Source organism: Pongo abelii, chromosome 17 (genome assembly GCF_028885655.2).
Source record: "Pongo abelii isolate AG06213 chromosome 17, NHGRI_mPonAbe1-v2.0_pri, whole genome shotgun sequence".
NCBI lineage: Eukaryota > Metazoa > Chordata > Mammalia > Primates > Hominidae > Pongo > Pongo abelii.
In genome coordinates, this window is record NC_072002.2 from 69555924 (window position 1) to 69579219 (window position 23296).

The following is a 23296-nucleotide window of genomic DNA, read 5'->3' on the forward strand; positions in this document are numbered from 1 at the left end:
ACAGAGGGCGTTCTGTATCCTGGGTTCTTGCCTTGGTGTACAGGAAGAATCGGATCACAAGTGGGCTTGGAGAATGAGTACAAAGTTTTATTGAGTGGAAATAGCTCTCCACTGATGGAGGAGCCAGAAAGGAGATGGTTTTCCCCTGGAGTTGGGCCACTCAGGCACATGCCAAACTCCACCTCTCCTGCCAGTGGATGGCCTGCCAGTGTGCCAGCATCTGTTGGTGTGCTTCTGCCAGCATGCTCTCTCTGTGTCCTCTCGATGTCCAGCAGCTTGTCTTTTTCCACTGATGTGTTCCTCTCACCCTCCAGCACCTTCTGTCTCTGCCTTGCTAGGGTCTCAGCTTTTTATTGGCCCAAGAGGGGGGTGTGGTGGGCCAGGGTGGTCTTGGAAAATGCAACATTTGGGCACAAAGGCAGAAGTGCCTGTACTCACCTAGGTCTGTGGGGCTAGGGCCTAGCCAGGGACCTGCCTTTCTCTACCCAGCATTTCCCTATCCTCCTCCTGTATCACCTTCAAGAGGTAGAGGTTCTGTTTTATTTTAATAACCAACACAATTTATTTAACCATTCCTTGATCCACGTATAGAATATTCATGCTAAGCACTCTGCATGTATGATCCTATCTAATCCTAAACAAACTCTTTGCAGAGGTATTATTACTGGATTATACTTATGAGGAAACTGAGATTCACTTTGTAAAGTTTCAAAGTGAAAGAAGCTTGAAAGTCATTGCTGTTATCAATGCTGCACATCTCCAGAGTGGCAGCCTTTGGCTTTATGCTACTAAATATAGTGGTTTCCTTTTTTAAAAATAAACACTTTTTTTTTTTTTTGAGACAGAGTTTTCCTCTTGTTGCTCAGGCTGGAGTGCTATGGCATGATCTTAGCTCACTGCAACCTCTGTCTCCCGGGTTCAAGTGATTCTCCTTCCTTGGCCTCCCGAGTAACTGGGATTACAGGCATGCACCACCACGCCCGGCTAATTTTGTATTTTTAGTACAGATAGGGTTTCACCATATTGGCCAGGCTGGTCTCGAACTCCTGACCTCAGGCGATCCAGCCACTTCGGCCTCCCAGAGTGCTGAGATTACAGGCGTGAGTCACCGTGCCCGGCTGGTTTTCTTTTTGTAATGGGAGGCTGTTCTGTGCTAGGCCTTTAAATGTAGTTGACATGGGGTCATCACAAGAAACCTATGAAGTATTATTTATTAAACTATATGGAAGCACAAAGAGTCAGATTTAAATCCAGGTCTGTAGTCCCAAAGTCAGTGATTATCCCACTCTATTCTATAACAGGTGCATTTGCGTATGGCACCTGACTGCCACAATTCACTAGCACGTGAATACACATAAGGTCACATATAATTGATAACCAGTCCCACAGGATCTGAACCCCCCTTCACTGGCTCATCCATGAATTCCAGCTCCTTACAATGTCCTTCACTGCACAGTCATCTTGAAAAGCCACAGACTGGTCCAAGTCACACTGTTCTTATAGTCACCATTGGCTTTTGGCAAGTTGAGCCAAAGATCTGTGATACCAGCATCCGCCTTTACAAACCTGGGCACTGTGACACAGCTGTCCCTGCAGAACCAGCAGTTCCTGACCTGATGGGGTTCCCCAGTGATTCTTCCAGGCACTGAATCTCACACACCTGTGTGAGCCAAGCAGACTGAAAGGTAAGAGGATAACGGCACCCACACATTTCAAGTTTTCTCAGGGCCAAAATACTACAGAGTTTATGAGCTATCTTAGTCAATTCAGGCTTCTGTAACAAAGTGTAGACTGGGTGGTTTATAAACAACATAAATTTTCTTTTCACAGTTCTGGAGGCTGGAAGTCCAAGATCAGAGTGCCAGCACAGTCAGGTTCTGCTGAGGGTCCTCTTCTGAGTTGTAGGCTGCCAACTTCCCTTTCGATCCTCACGTGGCAGAAAGTGGGTGAGAGAGCTCTTGCGAGTCTCTTTGATAAGAACACTAATCTCACCCATTAGGGCTCTACCCTTATGACCTAATCTCAACGACCCCCACATTCTGAAACCATCACATTAAGGGTTAGAATCCCAACATATGAATTCTGGGGGGACACAAATATTCAGTCCATTGCAGTATCTTTGTGTTTTCAGTTTGTGTGGAGTCTTTTTCTATTACAATCATGTCCATCTCAGTCACGAAGATCTACAGAGACCCACCACTCCCCTCTACCCACAGGTCCTGTGGTGAGGTCTATTTCCTTAAGCTGGGATCCTTCTGATTTCTGGTGACATGTCTCTCAGCAGCCCCACTTTTCTTCCCTCCACCTGGAGTCATTGCACAGATGACATGTCAATGTATGTCTGAGGCCCAATCATGGACATAGTGCTTTGTTTCTCAGGGAGCTCTCCAACATTATAAAAATCAGTAGCTACAGAGAAGTGCTTAATGGTGGGGCATTGCCTCCCTCACATGCTAGCCACTCCTCTTCTACAGTCCAGCCCATTCACCACTTTGTAGTAACAAGGATCTAATTGAGGGTACATTAGTGTCTTTTGCTGCTGATCAACTTTTTTAAAAATAAAAAAAGTCTCATTTCAGAAAACATGCTGAATTAGGAAGAAGTGGAAAGAAGTGCAATGGATAAGCAAACCACAATCCTCAGGGCTCAACAAGGCATTCTTTCATTGATCACTAATCACTCTGGGTTCACCTGACTCTGGTGATCAACATGGCTCCCTAGTCTTGAAGTTGCCCAATCACAGTCAAAGCTGTTTGACCTGCACATGACAAGCAGATTGATTTCTGGATCCTTAGATCATGTAAAACATCACTGTTCCTTGTGGCTGGGTTCAGTCTCACCCCATGCCTTTTGGATCTGTACTTTTTCCATGAGAAACACTAGCCTTGAGTTCTCCATAGCAAGAATCTTACCTTGATTTTTTCTCTCCCTCCCTCAGAAGCCCTGAGTCTCAGCCTCAATGGCACGTTGCCTTGTTATGGGCTGATATACCTTGTTACTGCTGCTACACTTCATCATGTGGTCTGAATGCCTGGACCACAAGGTATGAGCTGCCCTCCCTGCTCTGGAAGGCAACCATCTCTTGGTGGAGAGGAACACTCTCCTGATGACTACTTGCCAATGTGAGGCTTTGATCCAGGGCCTACAGTGCCCACATACCTCTACCTGTACTCCCTGTCTTCACCTGTCTTAGTACCAGTATTTACTCTGCTAACCAATCTTACTAGAGTTAACTTTCCAGATTCTAGTCCCTTCTGTACCAACCTGCCCACTGCCACCCGAACTCTATGTACTCTGGGGAAAAAAGGAAATCAATTGGGTTGAATTCTCAAACCCAATCGCCCAGTTCCACTCCATACTCATAACATCCAGACACAGAAGCCCTTAGCAAATATAGCATATTCTGACTTACACTGTCCATTCTTCTTTATGGCAAGTATTTTATGTACATGTAATTATTTGATTATACACATACACTAATATTTTTTTCTATATTTAAATTATAAGCTCCTGGCTGGGCACAGTGGCTCACACCTGTAATCCCAGCACTTTGGGAGGCCAAGGTGGGCAGATCACTTCAGCTCAGGAGTTCAATACCAGCCTGACCAACATGGTGAAACTATGTCTCTACTAAAACTACAAATATTAGCTGGGCATGGTGTGCACACAAGAATTGCTTGAGCCTTAGAGGCAGGAGGCTGCAGTAAGTTGAGATTGCACCACTGCATTCCATCCTCAGCGATAGAGCGAGACTCTGACTCAAAAAAATAAAAAATAAAAAATTATAAGCTCCTTAGAGGCAAACATATACTTAGCACAGTCCCTTATTAAAAGTAGTTATGCAGAGATGTATGCTAAATTGAATTTAATCACTTACAAGATTAACTTCTGTACCCGTATTCTATAGTGTAATTTCTCAGCTTACTGCCTCATTCGTCTTTTCACAAATATTTACTGAGGGCCTGTTGCATGCTGGGTAATCTTCCAGGGGTTACTTTATCAAAGTCAATAGAGGCTGGGCATGGTGGCTCATGCCTGTAACCCCAGCACTTTGGAGGCCAGGGCAGGTGGATTGCTTTAGCTCAGGAGTTAGAGACCAGCCTGGGAAATATGGTGAAACCCCATCTCTACCCAAAATACAAATAATTAGCCAAGCGTGTTGGCACACACCATTGGTCCCAGCTACTCTAGAGGCTGAGGTTGGAGAATTGCTTGACCTGGGAGAAGGAGATTGCAGTGAGCCGAGATGGCACCACTGTACACCAGCCTGAGTGATAAGAGGGAGACCCTGTCTCAAAAAAAAAAAAAAAAAAAGTCAGTAGAACAGATTCCTTCACAGATACTACATTGCAGGGGAGTTCATGACATTAAAAAATATAAATGTCATGATGGGGAAAAGGTGGGGGAAATGAATAGAGAAAGATGAAGAGTGGCGTTTACATGAAGTGACACTTGAACGTTTTGTCTCTTTTATAGAATAAGCTTCTGGAGGTCTCCATTTTGTTTGTTTTTGCATTTATTTCATTTTAAATGTTTGAACAGCATAAGCTACTAATGGACTTTTTAGGCTTTTAGCAAACACTTTTTGCAAATAGTTATGTAAATATATCAGACTTTTGAAAACCTCCTACTTCTTAATTTTTTCCCTTACATATTAAACATGGAAAAAAGAAAACAAAACAAATGGATTTTAGTAGACATAGGATATTATCAAATTAGTTTTCTTTTTAACAGCCCTCTGGCTTCAACATTTTCATGAGCATCGTTTATTTAACAGACAAGATCATCTATAATCCTTTTTGGTTTCAACAGCAGTGTCTGATTGACAGTACCAAACTCTATTTACTGATCATTTTTCCCAAACCCAAACCCCAACCCCACTGCCCTGATGCTTAGCTGGCTGACATCCCTGAAAATCTTTGGTGATAATCATTAGAAGAATCACCAGAAACAGGGAGGCTCTTTGGAGCTACCTTGTGTGCTAACCTGGCGCAGGCACTAGGACCGCCCAGGAGCCGATAGGCAGCCAAGCTTCACAGCCCGTCAGAGGGACTGAGCCGCCTTTGCTGTTACACAGGAAGAGAGCAGGCAGCATCAGTATCGGCTCAGCACCCTTCCCCCTTCTGTTCGATTAGAAGGTATTTACTTGCTATTTATCACTCAGGCTTTGAATACTATCACGTGCCTTTAGTGTTCTCTCAATATGATGCTCTGAAATGCTGTCCAGCACCTATTGGGTTACTATATTATTTTATGTTAATTTCCACAGCTGATCGAAGCAACAGTGCCATAAAGAAATGGGCTAGATATTTCCAGAGGCTGCAATCTGGAGGCGTTTGGAGGTGTGAGTACGTTGGTCACAGATCTCTAATGTGTTGGCTGTATTAGTCGTGTCTCTTGACCTTCCTCTTCTTCGTTGAAAGAGCCAATGTGAGATGCCATCTGCATATTTCATTCATAAAGGAAATGCAACTAGATGGTGACAGAAACCACTAATGATGGGCCTGAAACTCTACTTTGGAGTGGCTGTGGTTTCCTCTTCCAGCCTGTGGGTTTGCAAGAGAAGCTGGGTTTGCAACTGAGTTTGGATGGGAAAGAGATTTTGCTCAGGGCTGCAGACTGCGTGCGTGGATTCTGCTTTCTGTTTTCAAAGCTCAAAGACTGTCCTTTCTAATCATTGTCATGGTGCAGTGTAGGAGTCTTTTTATGCTTTCTTTATTTCTGCAGATACTCCTATCATAGATGTAGACTGCCAGAAAGCTATTAAGTCATTTGGTGCCCCACAGTGTAAAGCCACTGAAGAGAAATCTAGTTTGCTTTTTCTTAACCATATACCATATACTTTTTCCTGACTCAATACCACAGCTAGTAGATGGCACACAGAAACATTAAAAAAAAATGCTAATCTAAGATTCTTTTTTCCTGTTCAAAAATAATTTTGATTATGTGTGATAAGGGAGTAGTTTGCTATTAGAAAACTCAAATAATTATGATTTTATGGGGGAAATGGAAAATTCTTTTTGAGTATTTTACAAATCAATTGAAGGTGCTTTTTAAGAGCCTTGGTGCCAATTTTATGCATTCAAGACTGTTCTAAAACTTTAAAGCCTTCCCAAACTGTTAGATGTGGTTTTGACCACAGTAATTAGTTTAAATTTGTATACATTATGCCAAAATGTAATGGGCAAGTGTATTCATAAATGAACAAAATATTGAGTTCTGCTAGTGGTCAATTCATGGTAAGATAAACATGGTAAGACAAAATTCACTGTAAGATAAACAGTACCAACAAAATTTATTTCAGGAAAGAAAATATTTAACTAAGACACAATGCAAGGCATCAACATTGAAAGTGTGACTTTAATGAAAAACATTTGTTAAATAATTTTAAAAATACTTTTAATGGTTCAAAAAAGTATATGTTTAAGTTTCTTGTATTTGATATATTGAAATACCCTAAATGTGATTTCAAAATGTTTAGGTATCAAATTTTTGCAAACGTATCTGTAGTTCCCTTAACACTCTTTATTTGGTAAACAAAGGAGGGGCAGAGGATATGAGGGAGAAAGAGACTAAGTTTTACTTTATTGGTTTTTAAATATTTTGAATATTCTGATATAATATTTACTATATAGGTATGCTACCTATACTTTTTAAATGTAACTGAAATTACAAATGATTGTAATAATTAATTTGCAGTATCTGTAGCAAATGAAAATAAATATATCAAAAACATTTTTATATTGCTATATAACATTTCTTAGGCAGAGAAAGTCATTTTTTCTAGATAATGACTTGCTTCTGAAGGAAGTTAGGGAAATTAGATTGGGGGTGGTAATAAACTTTCATTAGTTTCTGGGCAAAAGTAATTTTTTAAACCTATTTTTGCATTGGTGCACCTACAATTTATTTTCAAGTTTGTGTATATTACATATCTTCATAAACTTGTGTTATTAAAGTTTTCTCCTTTCTCTTTTTAAAATACTTCCTATATTCCAAGTCTGTAAAGATGATGCAATTCTTCAAATTAAAACTTAGTTTTGAAAATTCCTACCCATCATATAATGATTTGCAGCCTTAAACTTTAGTTTCATGTCAGACTCATCATTACATGTCTTGTTAATAATTTTAAATAACCTACTTCATTTTATGTTAAGTATAAAGATTCATTGAATTCAATGATGATAGGGGAAAAAGTCCCAAGATGTATGTTTTTATTCAGAATTTGACAGACACACTTTTCAGGACATGAATTTTGAAATTTCTTCCTGAATTTAAGTCCTAGAATTAAGTCCACTGGCTTGACCTAATCAAATGAAGACAGTTGGCACAGTGCTTAGCAGAAGTTCAGAATTACTAGCAAACAAATGGGACTTAAGCTAAGAAATAAAATGTAAAGACTAAAACGAATGTGTTAGAATGTGAAAGTAGTGATTGTCTAATGACAATGTCATTAATGAATTAATGTCATTAGACAATCACTACTTTGTCAATGAGTTTGATGCCTGAGGGTATCCCAAGGCCTTGAAAAGTCTTGCATCCCAAAAGATTCAGGTGGATATCAATATTATATAGATTTACTGGGTAGTGTTAAGGTAGACATTTCTAGTAGGTGGATTTTAACATACATATTTTTAGCAAAAAGGGTTCCAGTAAATAGTAAATCTCATTCCACCAATTTCACCAACAGTAGTGCTTTTCCATCCAAAAAGACAGACAATATTCCCTAACAGAAATTCTTTCATGAATAGAATACTTAGATAGACATTTCTAAAAGACAGATTTTACATTATTTCCACATAGAAAAATATAGCATTTACAGTACTAAGCCATCCAGAAGAAGCTAACATAAAGGAAGAAGTATCAGCAAAATTATTCTAGTATTGCAGTTTGCTTTTTCAAATTTTTTTTTCTGAGCATCTGTATAAGTAAGAAAATATATCTCCTAGTAGAAACCACAGAAAAATGCAGTAAGTCATCCAGGGACCAATGGTAGACCTGTGGGAGACAGTGTTTACTGAATGGATGAGAAAAAGAAATGTGGAAGAATAACAAATGGTCCTTTTTTATTTGTCATGAAAGGTAATTGCAATTCTAATATGAGTTTTTAAGAATCTGTTGGCCACATACACATGCCACAATAAGTAGGAATTACATGTAACTTGAGATTTTCCCATTATGATTTCCCCTTAAATAAAAGACTTAAAGGAAAGAAAATGAGAGTATATAAGTGATGTGTCATCTCCACATCAGTTATAGTTGTGTGAACTGGGAGGCACAAATTATGTATTTTGTTAGAGTTTGGCAAAAGGGAAAGTTATTATCCATATAGTTTTGGAAGAAGTTTTTCTCCAGAGCAAAGGTTTTGTTGTTTCTAGAACTGGATATTACTTATAAAGAAATAAGTTTATAGATATAGCAGAAAGCTTTTAAATATATGAGATTCAGTTTTTGAGTGTAAAGGACACATGAGCAATGTGTTCATGCATTTGTTGATATGCAAGTTTATCCAAAACATTGCTTTAACTTGTCCCTCCTGGCTGACACAACTATAACTGATGTGAACATGGAAGACGATTAATATACCTTCAATCCTTTTCCCTTAAATATATTATGTGATAGGGAGGAAGTTAATGCTAAGGAAACTTTTTGATAAATATTAATCATGATTTCACAGATGTTTAAATTGCAAATAAGATCTGCTCTGAAGATTCACATAATAGTGATCATTGGAGTTTGCACGCTGGAATCAGTGTAAGGTTTTTTGGACACAGCATTTAATGTCTTTGAATTATTTTTCATTAATATGTATTAATGATCTCTCGCTGTATCACAAGTATGGGAGTTGGAGCAGTAAACAAGTTATGTCCCCCCTTGCACAGTTTTCATCATTTTGTGAAGGAATAGAGGCAAAAAGCAAGCAATTAAATATTATTAACCAAATGCATTATTACTAAAATTATGTTATTATTACTATAATTTATTGCCAATTAAATAAACCAGAATATATCTGATAAGTGCTAACTGGAAAATTAAAAGAGGATACTGTGATAATGAATGGCTTTGTGGCATTTTCAGTTAGGGTTGTTTGGAAGACTTCCTGAAAAAGTGATGTATCATCAGGGATCCAGGTGAAAAAGTTAGCCAGATAAAGTCAGCACGGTGCTACAGCAGCAAGTGTGTGGATTTAGAAGCAAACCTGCGGCAGTTTAAATCCATTCTGTGTCATTCTTAAACCTTGAAATCTTGAGCAATTTACCCTTGGAGCCCATTTGATAAAATGTTACAGAATTTTGACAAGAGGAAAAATGAGATGATATATGTTGAGTGTCTATGACACTATGGAAGAATTTAATTTCCATGATGACTTACGAAGTGCTACGACTTTATGAACTAACTCCTTCAAATACTTCATCCAACAAACAAGTATTTGACTGTTTTACCACTCCTGTGCCGCTTTCTTTAAATATTTTGGGTGAATTCTGTCACAGAGTTGAGGGAGAAAAGACTGGCACTTCTACAGACAACAGAAAAAGAAAGAATTGTTTCCGAATCTTCTAAAGAGCAAGCCTCAGCTAGGATCTTTGTTAGATGCAGATGTTATTAATTTTGCTTATTTCCCCAGAAACCACCAACACACTGGTTGATGGGTGTTGATTATGGTGCTGTTCCTCTCAGGCAATGCTGGAGTGAGCTAACTACATCCACGGAGGTTAGACATAGCCTCTGGAAGGACTGTGCTTACTGGGCTCAGCCCATCACATCCCACTTCTTGAGAAGTTGAGTGCGATGCACATGGTATTTCATAGTGCACAGCACAGCTTTCAGGCTCAAGTAGAAGAGGCAATTGATAAAGATAAGTATTTCTTTGATAAATTTATGGATAAAGAAGGTAGTTCATTGATTCTTGGAGAATTCACATCTAAAGATGCTTGGGGTTTTGTCATCTCATAGGTGTGCAGCCATGAAATACATACCTGCACACAAACATGCACATATATTCCCCCAAGCAACTGCTATACATTTTTTTTAAGTAGAAAATCGCTATGGTGTGATTTTAAGTATTTTCCTTCTATTGTTCTTGACACTACAGTTATGCATAGGATCAAAATGGTTCAACAATATTTTTCCCCAGTTATTTCAAAGGAAAACCTTCCTCCTGGAGTCTATCAGCTAGCTGTATTTGAAGCTACTTTATCAAACAAAAGTCAAAACAGAAAACTAAACTAAATTTTTTAAAATGGAAAAGTCTGGCATAGAAAAGAGGCATGGTTGGGGGAAAACGTCTGTGATAGGTTTGGACTTGATTGAGACAACTTTCCAATCTTGTAAAAGAAAATGGAATTTCCCTGAGTGGCAGCCACAGACAAATTGACATGTTCAGACTAAAATGTGTCGTTGTTTAGAACCAGGAAAGAGCAAAGGCTCTTGCTGGGGATAAAAGAAGCAGTGGGAGAGAGTTAGGCCAGGAGTAAAATTCAAGTTTATGAGACCTTGTGCTGCTACTGTCTAAAATCTACCTGCGGCTCTGAGGTGCCCCACCAGCGTGTTATTGGAGATGTAACTTGATCTACTTGGGGCCTATTCTTTATTGCTGTGTACTGGGATTGGATTTTATGATAATCAACAATATCAGGTAGCTATTTTGTCATTTTCTTCAAAAATTTATCTATTATTCAACTATTATGCTTGGAACAACTCTGGAACTTATGTTTATTGCAAATACAACATTAGAAATCTGGAAGGAACAAGTGAGTTCAGGAGGTCTACTAATTTCACATATAGTATAATCCTGAATATAAGTAGTAATATTGACTGTAAATAATAAAAAATTTTATTAACATTGTGTAATTCTGAGAGAAACAATAGATAGCTAGAGAATTAGATAGATACAGGTAGATAGATAGATAGATAGATAGATAATAGGTAGGCAGATAGATAGATAGATAAAATCCCTAGTAACACATCAACTTTTAAAGACAATCTTCAAGGTATGCATCTAGCAGCTTGCATAATTCTTTCTCTCCCACATTTTAATTCAGTCAATTGAGTATTTATTTAAAACACCAAATTATTTACAACTTTGTTTTAATTATGACAACTATGATTCCTTTCAGTGTCACTACCAATTAATCTACCAGTAAATGTCATAAAGCAATAAGGGCAACAGGTCATGAAATATAAATATATTTTTTCATATAAATATTTATTTGCAAAGATGAGACTATAATCCAACTGTTGGATGGTGCAAGAACCATGCCATAGTGGCCAAAATGTGTACTCTTTAGGGAACGTACTTTTGTAAATTCATATTTGATTTTTCAAATGTGATTTTAGTGGTGAGGAGTATCATGTGTGTAAATGTGGGGAATTTTTATTTACGTCAAAAGTTGGATGTCAAAATGAAGGTAAAACTGGCTGAGTCTCACAAAATACTGATGAAGCAGGACAAATTTTAAAAATTTTAGAAGCATCCAAAAATTCAACCAGGTCAAGAAAGACATGACTTAGCAACAGCATATATAGAAAATTACTTAGTAGTTTGAATTCTCGGTACTCAATTGTGAGTGGACAATGTGATGTGGCTACTAGAAAAGTTAATGTGATGTGGCTACCAGAAAAGTTAATGTGATGTGGCTACTAGAAAAGTTAATGCATGCTTAGGCTACACTAAAGGGAACAAGGTATCTAGAACATGGGAGGTGACAGCCCAATAATACTGTATTGCTGGCTGGGTGCCGTGGCTCATGTCTGTAATCCCAGCACTTTGGGAGGCTTAGGCGGGTGGATAACTTGAGATCAGGAGTTCGAGACCAGCCTGGCCAACATGGTGAAACCCCATCCCTAATAAAAATACAAAAATTAGCCAGGTGTGGTGGTGTGCTCCTGAGGTGGGAGAATTGCTTGAACCTGGGAGACGAAGGTTGCAGTGAGCCGAAATCACACTACTGCATTCTAGCCTGGGTAACAGAGGTATCAAAAACAAAAACAAACAAACAACAAGAACCTACTGTACTACTGTATTACTCAGTGATTCTGTTTCCAGTTCTGGGCTTCTCATGTTAGGAGGGCTCTAGATTCATTAAAAACCATATCAAAGAGGTTTTTAAGAGGATGGAGAAGTTTCAAACTTTTTCAAAGGATGAACAGAGGATATTTTGTTTGGTGAACAGAATGGTTAAGAGCAACCTTGATTCTTACTTATGATCTGTCATTAACAATTTGAATGCTATTACATGAAAGAGGAATGAGACTTGTACTTTAGGGCACAGTAAGAGAACTTTTCTAGACCAATAGTGGAATCTCAGTGAGAGCTCAGTGGACCTCATTAGGGATGGTGACTCCTGTGGCAGAGAAGTGTGTTTCATGGCAATGTGGTGCAGAGGGAAGAATATGGTTGGAGGAATCAGATAGATCTGAGGGCACCTCTTAATGGTGCCACTTATGACTTATCTCTGTGATCTATACTTCTTTAAAAGAAAAATGGAAAGAGTGCCTTTCAAGGTTACCAGAATGATTACATGAGATAATATATGAAAAGCACTGAAAACAATAGGTATCCAGTAAATGTTAGTTCTTCTTTTTTTCTTCCTTCTGTCTCTGGCAGTGTAATTAACCTTTGAGTGAGAACCATTTCAGGATGAGTTTACTAAGGATTCAAGTTTCCAAACAGTGACTGAACTACGTGACTTTAATGTACCTTACTTATCTCATTGAAATTCCATGTAAAAACACAATACTGGATTACTTTATAGGAGTTGTGTCAGTTCTTTAAAAGGTAATGTTTGTTGCCTGTATTAGTGCATTCTCATTATGCTATAAAGAACTGCCCAAGACTGGGTAATCTATAAAGGAAAGAGGTTTAATTGCCTCACAGTTCGGCATGGCAGGGGAGGCCTCAGGAAATTTGCAATCATGGCAGAGGGCACCTCTTCACAGGGTGGCAGGAGAGAGAATGAACCTAGTGAAGGGGAAAGCCCCTTATAAAACTATCAGATCTCATAAGAATTAACTCACTATCACGAGAATAGGATGAGGGAAACCACCCCCATGATTAAATTATCTCCACCTGGTCTCTCTCACAACATGTGGGGATTATGGGAATTACAGTTCAGGTGAAATTTGAGTGGGGACACAGCCAAATCATATCATAGTCTATGCAATGTGTTCATAAACACTAGCTTATAGAAAATGTAAAGAACTCTTTGGAATCTAACTTGTTATGGAAATAATTGGTGAACCTTCTGCATAATAAAGTGAAAGAAGACAGCTTCAATATATTGATACTTCATGACAGCTCATCTATGAGACCTGCAGATGTCCTGAAAGTTAGAGTGGAACTAATTTAAAACATTTCACTTTACATGAAACAGACTGTATTTTTATAAGCAAGGTCCAATATACTAGAAATCTACTTTTAAATGTTAAGTTGAATAATAATTCAAGTAAGAAAGACTCTAGACCTACTCTTTCCCCCAAGTTATTCAATAGCCTATCGTATTTAAAATAAAAACTCAAGTATCATAAATCTGAGGGTTGCAAAGTATATTTAGTATTCCAGTTTAAATTATCTAGGTGATACTGTCATTAAACTGATGGCCACAACAATAAGAAAAAGTGGTTGGCTGAAGAGAATTTCTAATACATCTTACACTGAAGTATGACATCATTTTTGCTTGTTTTCAGGTTTCCAAAAAATTCATGATATTTAGCAGTAAGATTTTCCCCACAGCCTGCCTTTTAAACTAGCCTGCGTTATGAACATCTATCAACAGACTCCATCATTGTTCTTGCTGTTTGCTAACATTCAGCAGAGTTGATTTCAAATTGTTTCACAAAAAAAGCCCTGTTAGGAAGTGGATTTCTAATTTCACACAAGATTAAAAGTAAACACACAAAAAGGCCATTTTACCCATATTTTGAAGGGCGCATAGGTTTAATTCTACAGTAATAATACTTGAGGAAACATTGTTTTAGGTCCTTGTAAAATATATTACGATTTATATGATTTTCTTTGTATAAACACTTCTACCTTCAAATTGTGAATCAGTGTCATTAATTTTACAGTAATTTCATTTATTCTGTAAGGGCAACTCTACCTTTTCAACCATTATGCCAGTTTTGAAATATATTTCGTAAAGAATCTCTAGACTGCTAATGGGTTTTGCCTGTTGGCAAGGATACAGCAGAATAAATAATGACTAAAAATCCATGTTGGCCTGTTGTCTTCATTGTCATATCAAAATAAGATTTTATTTTTTTAAAAAAAGAGTTTCTATTTTTGTTTGTTTGTTTGTTTTTTTGAGACAGAGTTTTGCTCTTGTTGTCCAGGCTGGAGTGCAATGGCACAATCTCAGCTCACTGCAACCTCCGCCTCCCGGGTTTAAGCATTCTCCTACCTCAGCCTATAGCTGGGATTACAGGTATGTGCCACCATGCCCGACTAATTTTTGTACTTTTAGTAGAGACAGAATTTCATCATGTTGGCCAGGCTGGTCTCGAACTCCTGACCTCACGTGATCCGCCTGCCTCGGCCTTCCAAAGTGCTGGGATTACAGGTGTGAACCACTGTGCCCAGCCCAGAATTTATATATATATTTTAAATCTAAATTTGTTAAATACAAATTGACACACAACAGTAGAGAGTCAGGTGTATATATAAAATAAAAAGCAAAATGTAAGTCTAAGACACAGAAAATTTTGGAAAGCTAACTTTGATTTCAAATTCAACTTCATAAATATGATTTTGGATTTCCTTAGTGGGTGAATAAGGGCAGGCAATTAAGGTCCATTCTCTTACTTTCAAGAGCTTCGGTTCTGGTAGTGGGGTGCCTCGGAGGCAGATAGCAAAAGTGTATGCATTAAAACAAGCTTTGTGTAAAGGATTTGTTAGACAAAAAACCAAATATTTGTGGGTGAGTTCTTAATACTAAATAAAGATATTTGTATATTGTTTTAAACAAATTTAGATTGGCCTTTTAGATATAATCACATGCATTACTATAAATTATTTTTTTCCTTTTAATATAGTCAGGAAAAATCCACAGCATTTAGCAACAGCACACCTTTGGATAAAACTGTTTGTTTATAGTAATATGTTTCGTTTCAGCGTCGGTGAGAAAATATACATTATTATGCCACCGTTTAAAATGCTGGTGCTCCTTTATTTTACGTAGTATTTTATTGTTTCATATGTGGAATATTAAAATCACCTTAACAGCTGGCCAGATGAAATAATCACACTCCACGCTACAGCTCCCTGACTACAACTAAAAACTGCATAAAATATGGCAGGTTTGAAGGTCTCTGCAAGGGCTCTGAAAAGTGGATAAGAACAAGGGGACTCATACGAAAGCCAGAAATAGAGGGGAGACTGAGCAGTGCATTTCCTGGGGTTTTTATTTACATTTTGTATATCCCAACAGGCTCCAGATCAGTCTAAACTGCAGAGCTTTGAATAGGAACACACCAAAAAAGCTCCAGAAAAGTTCACTTCCTCTGGCCAGAAGATGGGAGTGGGGTAGGGATGCAGAGGCTACAGAAAAGCCTTTAGACTCTTCTTGGCCATCTCCATCCAAGTGTCAGCAAAGAACTGGCAGCCCTCCCCTCCCTCTCATGGGGGTGGCAGTGGGGATGGCAGCTTCAGTGGGGTGAAGTTTTTGTTACCTTTTACTCTTGCCCCCCTCAGCTAGAAAGACAGTCTCAGACCCTGAGGGGTGGAGCCCGTGGTAACTGTCAATCCAGAGTCCTCTATCTAGCAAAATTAAATCTCTCAGAAATAGAGCAAATTGAGAAAATTATCAAGTGAAAACTAAACAAATTCATCACTAGTAGGTCTACTTAAATGAAATACTAAAGGAAGTTCTTTGAGTGGAAGGGAAATGGTTAAAAGGGGAAACCAGCTGGGTGTGGTGGCTCATGCCTGTAATCCCAGTACTTTGGGAGGCAGAGGCAGACTGAGCACTTGAGGTCAGGGGTTTGAGACCAGCCTGGCCAACATGGCAAAATCCTGTCTCTACCAAAAATACAAAAAATTAGCCAGGCCTGGTGGTGCACACCTGTAATCCCAGCTGCTTGAGAGGCTTAGGCAGGAGAATTGCTTTAACCCGGGAGACAGAGGTTGCTGTGAGCCAAGATCACACCACTGTACTCCAGCCTGGAAGACAGAGTAAGACTCTGTCCGGAAAAAAAAAAAAAAAAAAAAAAAAAAACCAAAGGAAACCTGCCTACAAATTCAGGGATTTTTGTTTAAAAATTAGTAGAAATCTTAAATATCTGAGTGAACAACATGGGCTATTTTTCACCTCTTATATTCATTATAACATATATGACTATTAAAAGCAAAAAGCATAACATTGCCTGATGGACTTTGTCATAGGCTGACGTAGTTACCTGTGAAAACTGTAACATCAAGGAGACAGTCTACAGGGACTTACATATTTGTAAAGTTTCTATTTATTAGTGCTGTTTGGAATACAAAATATCACTCTAACAAGATTTGGGAAAATTAAAAGGGAAGCATAAATACAAGGAGCCTAGAATGATTAAGTTTAAATATTTACCTAGTAAGAATTTCAAGATAAGAGACTAGGGAGAAAAGGAGAGGAGTGGTATTCTAAGGGTTAACAACCAAGAGCTTTCCTGAAAAAGGCCAGAGGAAGATACTAAGCAAACTTAACCCCAAGAAGGGTATCTAGAAAGGAGCCTACATCCTCAATATATTAGAGGTCGATTGTGGAACACTAATGACAAGATAAAATTTGAATGAGTTTAAAAGCAAGGTGGATGGAAAATGGGGGCAATCGTTTGATTTACAGCATTCTAAAGTATCTTGTATTGCTTGAGAAAAGGTTAATTCTGTTCATTAGCTTCAGACTTTGTTAAGTCAAGTGTGTTATAAAGTTGTTGAAAAGGAATAAGAGGGAATTTTTAAAGCCTGATTAACCCATAGAAGGCAGGCAAGTATAATAGTAAAAACAAGCAAAACAACAACGAAAACTTAGTAAATGGAAAGCACAAAATAAATCCACCATCAGAGAACATGATACTATAAGTGAATTAATCTAATCAACTTTAGGTTTTTTTTTTTTTTTTAAAATCCACTTATGTGCTTCTTATAAGAGATACCGTTAAGACAAAAGGACAAAAAAAAATGTTGAAAGTTAAGACCAGCCTCACATTAGTGATTGTTCAATTAATGCCTTTTGCCTTAAATGACTCTCGAAGAGTTCTAATTTACTGAAGACTCTTTTTCTCCATTTGGTATAATTTGCTAAGGAAAGATGCAATAAGAAGTGATAATTTGGGTTTTTTTTAGATAAAGTCATGCTCACCAGTTTACTTAATATAAAATTTTCTGGTCAGAAATGAATTTCAAAAAACGAATTTATATATTTATATATTTATAAATTATTATATATATTTATAATATATAATAATTATATATTTATAATATATAATAATTATATATTTATAATATATAATAATTATATATTTATATATTTATAATATATAATAATTATATAATTATTATATATTATATATTTATATATTTATAATTTATATAAATTATAAATTTATATATAATCTATATAAATATTTATAATTTATATAGATTATATATTTATATCTCAAAAAACAAATTTGTATATTCATAATTTTAATTGTACATTGTGTTTGGGTAAACCCAAGCAGAGAGTGAAGAGGTTATCTTTTATGTTTTAGTCTGTCACGTACATCACTATTTCCATAGATTTAGGAAGTGCTCTTGTGTTTAGTTTTGATTTTGCCCTGAAGACGTTATCTGGGCTTATAACTATGTTCAAGTGCATTTGGAATGAAAAATTAACTATAAGTTCCGAAAAGTTGAAAAACAGGTGCTGACATGGACTGCACCTTCCAACAAATGCACGGTTCTCTGCCAATGCCCTCCCGTCATCAAGTCTTCCTCACTTGACAAGTACAATAAACTGTCATCATGCTATAGTTATGAGCGTGCTGCATTTATTTCTTTTTTATTTTTTAATTACCTATATGATATGGTTTGGATGTGTGTCCCCTCCAAATCTCGTGTTGAAATGTGACCTCCAGTGTTGGAGGTGGGGCCCGGTGGAGGTGTTTGGGTCACAGGGGTTGATGCCTCATGAGTGGCTTGGTGCCGTCCCGTGGTTATGAGTTCACATGGGAGCTGGTGTTGATGGAGCCTGACTCCTCTTCCTCACTCTCTAGCTCCCTCTCTTGCCATGTAATGTGCTGGCCCCACTTCACCTTCTGCCATGAGTAAAAGCTTCCTGAGGCCTCACCAGAAGCAGATGCCAGCACCATGCTTCCTCTACATCCTGCACAACGATGAGTCAAAATAAACCACTTTTCTTTATAAATTACCCAGTCTCAGATATTCCTTTATAGTAATGCAAGAACGTACTAACATACTACATGACTTTGTTTACATTGTTACTGTTTTTCTATCTGTGAAAGCTTTTGAGAATCTTGGATTGGGATAAAACACATTGTCATTTTTGCTACTGAAATAATAGTCATATGTATTTTTTCATTTGAAATTATTTAATTTGGCAATAAGGATTTTAGGAATAAATTCATATCACTAAATAAGGGATAGGTATAATACACAAATGTCTAACAAGCAGATATGAAATGAAGGCTGGAATAGCAATTATCCTAGTAGGGAAATAAATGTTAAAGCAGAAAAAAATTAGGATTTCAAGGGACTGTGAAATAATGGTAAAAGTTATAATTCATTAGTTCAATATATACTGAACCTGTAAGCACCTAATGATGTAGCCTAAAATGTATTAACAGAATATATAGAGCAACAAAAAATGGGGAAATCCACAATCATAGTGAGAGATTTGACCAAAGTTCTTTCAGAAACTGGGCAAAAATTCATAACAATATAGGAAGTTTGAACAACACAATTTAAATCTCAATCCAATGGATGCATATGAAATCTTCACCCAATCCGCCGGGTGTGGTGGCTCATGCTTGTAATCCCAGCACTTTGGGAGGCCGAGGCGGGTGGATCACCTGAGGTTGGGAGTTCGAGACCAGCCTGACCAATGTGGAGAAACCCTATGTCTACTAAAAATACAAAATTAGCCGGGCATGGTGGCACATGCCTGTAATCCCAGCTACTCAGGAGGCTGAGGCAGGAGAATTGCTTGAACCCAAAAGGCAACAAGAGCGAAATTCCATCTCAAAAAAATAACAACAACAGAAAAAGAAAGTTACTCTTTTTTAAGTATACATACACATTCTTTTTAGGCATAAACGTTTACAGAAATGTACTAGGTTCCGACACAAAGCAAGTCTTAACAAATGACAAAGATCAATGTCATACAATTAACATCTTTTACTCACAATGTTAAAAAATTATTTTGTAGGCTATTTTAACAGAATCTTGGGACATAGAAATTTGTATGACCTTTAACAGACTACTTCAATTTCTTCCCTTGATAAGTTTTAGTTGTTTAAAATTTCCCATTTGTCTAAATTCAAACTAGATAAAAATTTTATTTCAGATCTTTAGCAACTTTGCTGTTAGTATAAAAAAGGTGGGAAGACATACTGAGTATTGTGTAAGCTCTCTGATAAAGAATGACCATTTTTTATGTCTTGGCAAAAAGAAAACTCTAGGAAAGATATAAATCTTGTCTCATTCTATGTGCATATCAAAAGTTATCTATCTAAAGAACAAGTGGCTCAATAAAAGAGCGATTGCTCCTGGCAAAGTTATTTAAGTGGTACTTTTTCATTTAGAATGGATCATGATAGATGTTATTACAATGAAAAGATTTGGTGTATTCCAGGTCTGTTTGAGTTCTTTTCAGAATGTTCAAGTTTCTTTCAATAATATTCTGTCTCTGTTAATATATTCAAACTTTTCAGTTTCAGAATATATAAGAGACATTTGAAATCTTGGCCAACACACCCAGTTTAGAGATGACAAGCCTGAGATTCTAAGTGGTCAGGTGCAGAGTCCGGTGTCATGACACATCATTACTGGAAACAGAAGCCATGGCTTATGATTCTTAACCAGGTATTATTGTACCATAACATAGTTTTGTTAAAATATAATTTTAAAAGAAAAAATCATAACTCTCAGGAAATATATAATCAACATGTGTAAAAGAATTTCTTTAGCTTATTAGTTAATAAAGAATATCAGTAAGATATAATGACTAGTTCAGAGAGCATTTAAGAAATTAGATATTAATCATCAATTTTAAAAACAAATATTAGGATAAGATTGCTGAGTTAAAAATAAAAGGTATTGAGGTTTTCTGTTCCACCAGACAGAAGTTATTTATATTTCTACAGGACCAACCTCTATAGGTTAACAAGCAACTTCACCAAATCTGGGACTTTTAATCAATAGTAACCTTGATACGAACTAAATCCCTTCCCTTAGACAATCCTAAGTGGCCTTTTCCCCCATATGTTATTGAAACTACTTTCTGCTCATCTTTTACCTTATTTTTATGCTTTAGATTAGGTCAACCAACTAGGTCTATATGTCAAATTCAGCTCATCACCTGTTTTGTAAATGAAGTCTTTTTATTTTTTATTTTTTTAGAGATGGGGTTTTGCTCTGTTACCCAGGCTGGAGTGTGGTGGCATGATCATAGCTCACTGTAACCTCAAACTCCTGGGCTCAAGCAATCCTTCTGCCTCAGCTTCCCAAGTAGCTGGGACTATAGGTGCATACCACCATGCCTGGCTAATTTTTAAAAATCTTTTGTAGAGATGAGGTCTTGCTATGTTGCATAGGCTGGTCTCAAACTCCTCAGCTCAAGTGATCCTCCTGCCTCTGCCTCTCAAAGCACTGGGATTACAGGCATGAGCCACCATACCCAGCTGTAAATGAAGTCTTCTTAGAGTCCAGGTTTTATCTGATTATTTCCAGGGGTGCATCAATAACATTAAATAATCATACAGTTCTTCTTGAGTTTGCTCTGCCAGTCTAGAACTCTACAATATTGAGCAACTACTAAGGCCACAAAATTCACTTCTGTCTAGAAATTTTCAGAAGGAACTTGGGTTAGACTCTTGATCTCTCTTGTTCTTTTTTTCTAAGGCTAGGAAACCAACTCCAAAACATTCTGTCCACTAGATTTTTCCTGTAGTACCTATAAATTTAGGTGAAATCTTCTATTCTAGAGGCCCCGCTCCAAATTTGCTAAGCTCCTTAGCCTTCCAGAAGTTTACTTCTTTCCTGTTCCCTGTCCTAGGACTCTAGAAGCAGGTCCTGCATCAACTCACATATGTTCCTTAATGGTGAGTTGCTGCCATACTTGATTAAATATGAATCCCTCTCAAATATGACACTCCAAGTGTAGATTTGGTTGCTACAGTGATTTAGGCAGTTAAGTTCTGGTAAAAATAGGCAGAGATTCTTATCAATCCTATGCAAATAACTTATTACTTTGGAAAGTAAGAAGAGTCTAAAAACATTTGCTTCCAAATTTTGAGTGAGTCAGTGACACTTAGATATCATTTAGAACATTTAAGTTTACAAAAGCATAATCTACTAAGGAAAGGGTTAAAGATAGCTCAAGAAGAAAGATGGTGGTTCCCTATATACTTACTAAAAGTAGAAAATTAAAACAATGTCAGCCATATTCCAGACAAATAATCACAATTAAATTTTCCTCATGAGCTCATTTAGTCCTGGTGATTAATTTTTCTTCTTGCCCTGGATCTGAGGTCAGCGGTCTGCCTGCGTGTAATACGTCTGCTAGTGGACTGAAAGGAGCCTAGGAGATGATGACTCACTCCACTGTAGAGTCGGAGAGTTGTCTAAGCCGTGAGAATTTGGAAACCTATCCCTAAGAACCTGTTCTTTGCAGAGTACTTGATACTGTCTCTTCTATGAGACTCTGGAACTGTCTTTTGTGCCAGACACCAATTCTAGCCTATAACTTAGAGCAGAGACTTCAGGCAAGCACCAAGAAGCAGAGATCTATTTGATGATGGACTGATTGGCTGTGGTTAATTTATTACAATAACCAATAATATAAGAACAAAGGACAGTAAAATTCTCCAATAGGTTCTCATAATGACTTGATCAATGTCTTCTCTGAAGGTAAGATTAGATTATGGAAGGCATCGAAGAATCTCCAAAGCCTTTTTAAAAAGCAGATAATTTCTGATATATTTATATGAATATTTTAGTTATATAAACAGCCTAAGGAAGCCTGGGCATCTCCTTTGATTTTACTATTCTTTCCACAAATCTCTTGGAATGGTATTGAACAAATTAGTAAATATGGAGCCACCAAACAAACCTAAGTATTTCTGGCATCTCTCATTTTATAAGATAAAAGAACAAATTTCTCAGGTGCCCTCTATGAAACCTGAGAAATAATTCTATGGGTGAATTTTAGGGGATCCAAAGCTGAAATATAATTTTCAAATTATGAATCTCAGACAAACATAAATGTACATATGTGAATAATTTTGTATAACACATTAATTAATAAGAACTAGATTTATGATTGGTTTGGGAAAATGTGAGAAATTATGTGTATCTAGACAATTTAACAAAGATTTGTTAAAACAAAATTACTGAGTCACATTATAAAACTGGCCAATATCTACCATAAATCTTCGGCATTACTTGTTCCGCCAGGCAAAAATTATTGGCATATCTAACAGACAAAATTCTACAAATTAACAAGTAATTTTACAAAGACTAGAACCTTTCATTAATAACAAAAAATGAGACAAACTAAGTGCATTCCTCCACATCTGTGCTGTGCTGTCCAGTAAGGTAGCCACTAGCTATTGAAACATGGCTACTTAAATGTAACTTTAAATCAATTAAAATGAAATATAATGTAAAAAAGCAGTTCTTCAGTTACACTCTCCACTTTTCTTGTGCTCCGTAGCTACACTTTCTGAGGCTACCACACTGTACATCACAGAAATTTCTTTGGGACAGAGCTGTGCCTATCTAGACGATGCTTGGGTGACCATGGCCCTTATATGATATTACTGGAACATGCTGACCACCTTTTTGCCTTATTTCAGATAATTTTTCTGACACTATTTTTTTTGAGATGGAGTCTCACTCTGTTGCCCAGGCTGGAGTACATCTCAGCTCACTGCAACCTCCGCCTCCTGGGTTCAAGCAATTCTCCTGCCACAGCCTCCTGAGTAGCTGGGATTATAGGCACCTACCACCATGCCCAGTTAATTTTTTATTTTTTTGTATTTTTAGTAGACAAACGGTTTCACCATGTTGGCCAGGCTGGTGTTGAACTCTTGACCTCAGGTG

General features: G+C 37.2%; 1 protein-coding gene across 2 annotated transcripts in view; it reads left to right on the plus strand.

Annotated features, from left to right (window-relative positions):
• Positions 1–5041: 5041 nt before the first annotated feature.
• Positions 5042–23296, plus strand: part of RAB27B (RAB27B, member RAS oncogene family) — a 177313-nt gene continuing 159058 nt past the window's right edge. Inside the window, exons 1-2 of one of the 2 annotated variants that reach the window (XM_054537983.2) lie at positions 5042–5138; positions 5270–5348. The gene's annotated coding sequence lies outside the window, so the exon portion shown is untranslated. The remainder of the gene's footprint in view (positions 5139–5269; positions 5349–23296) is intronic. The other variant, XM_054537982.2, reaches the window with a different exon arrangement.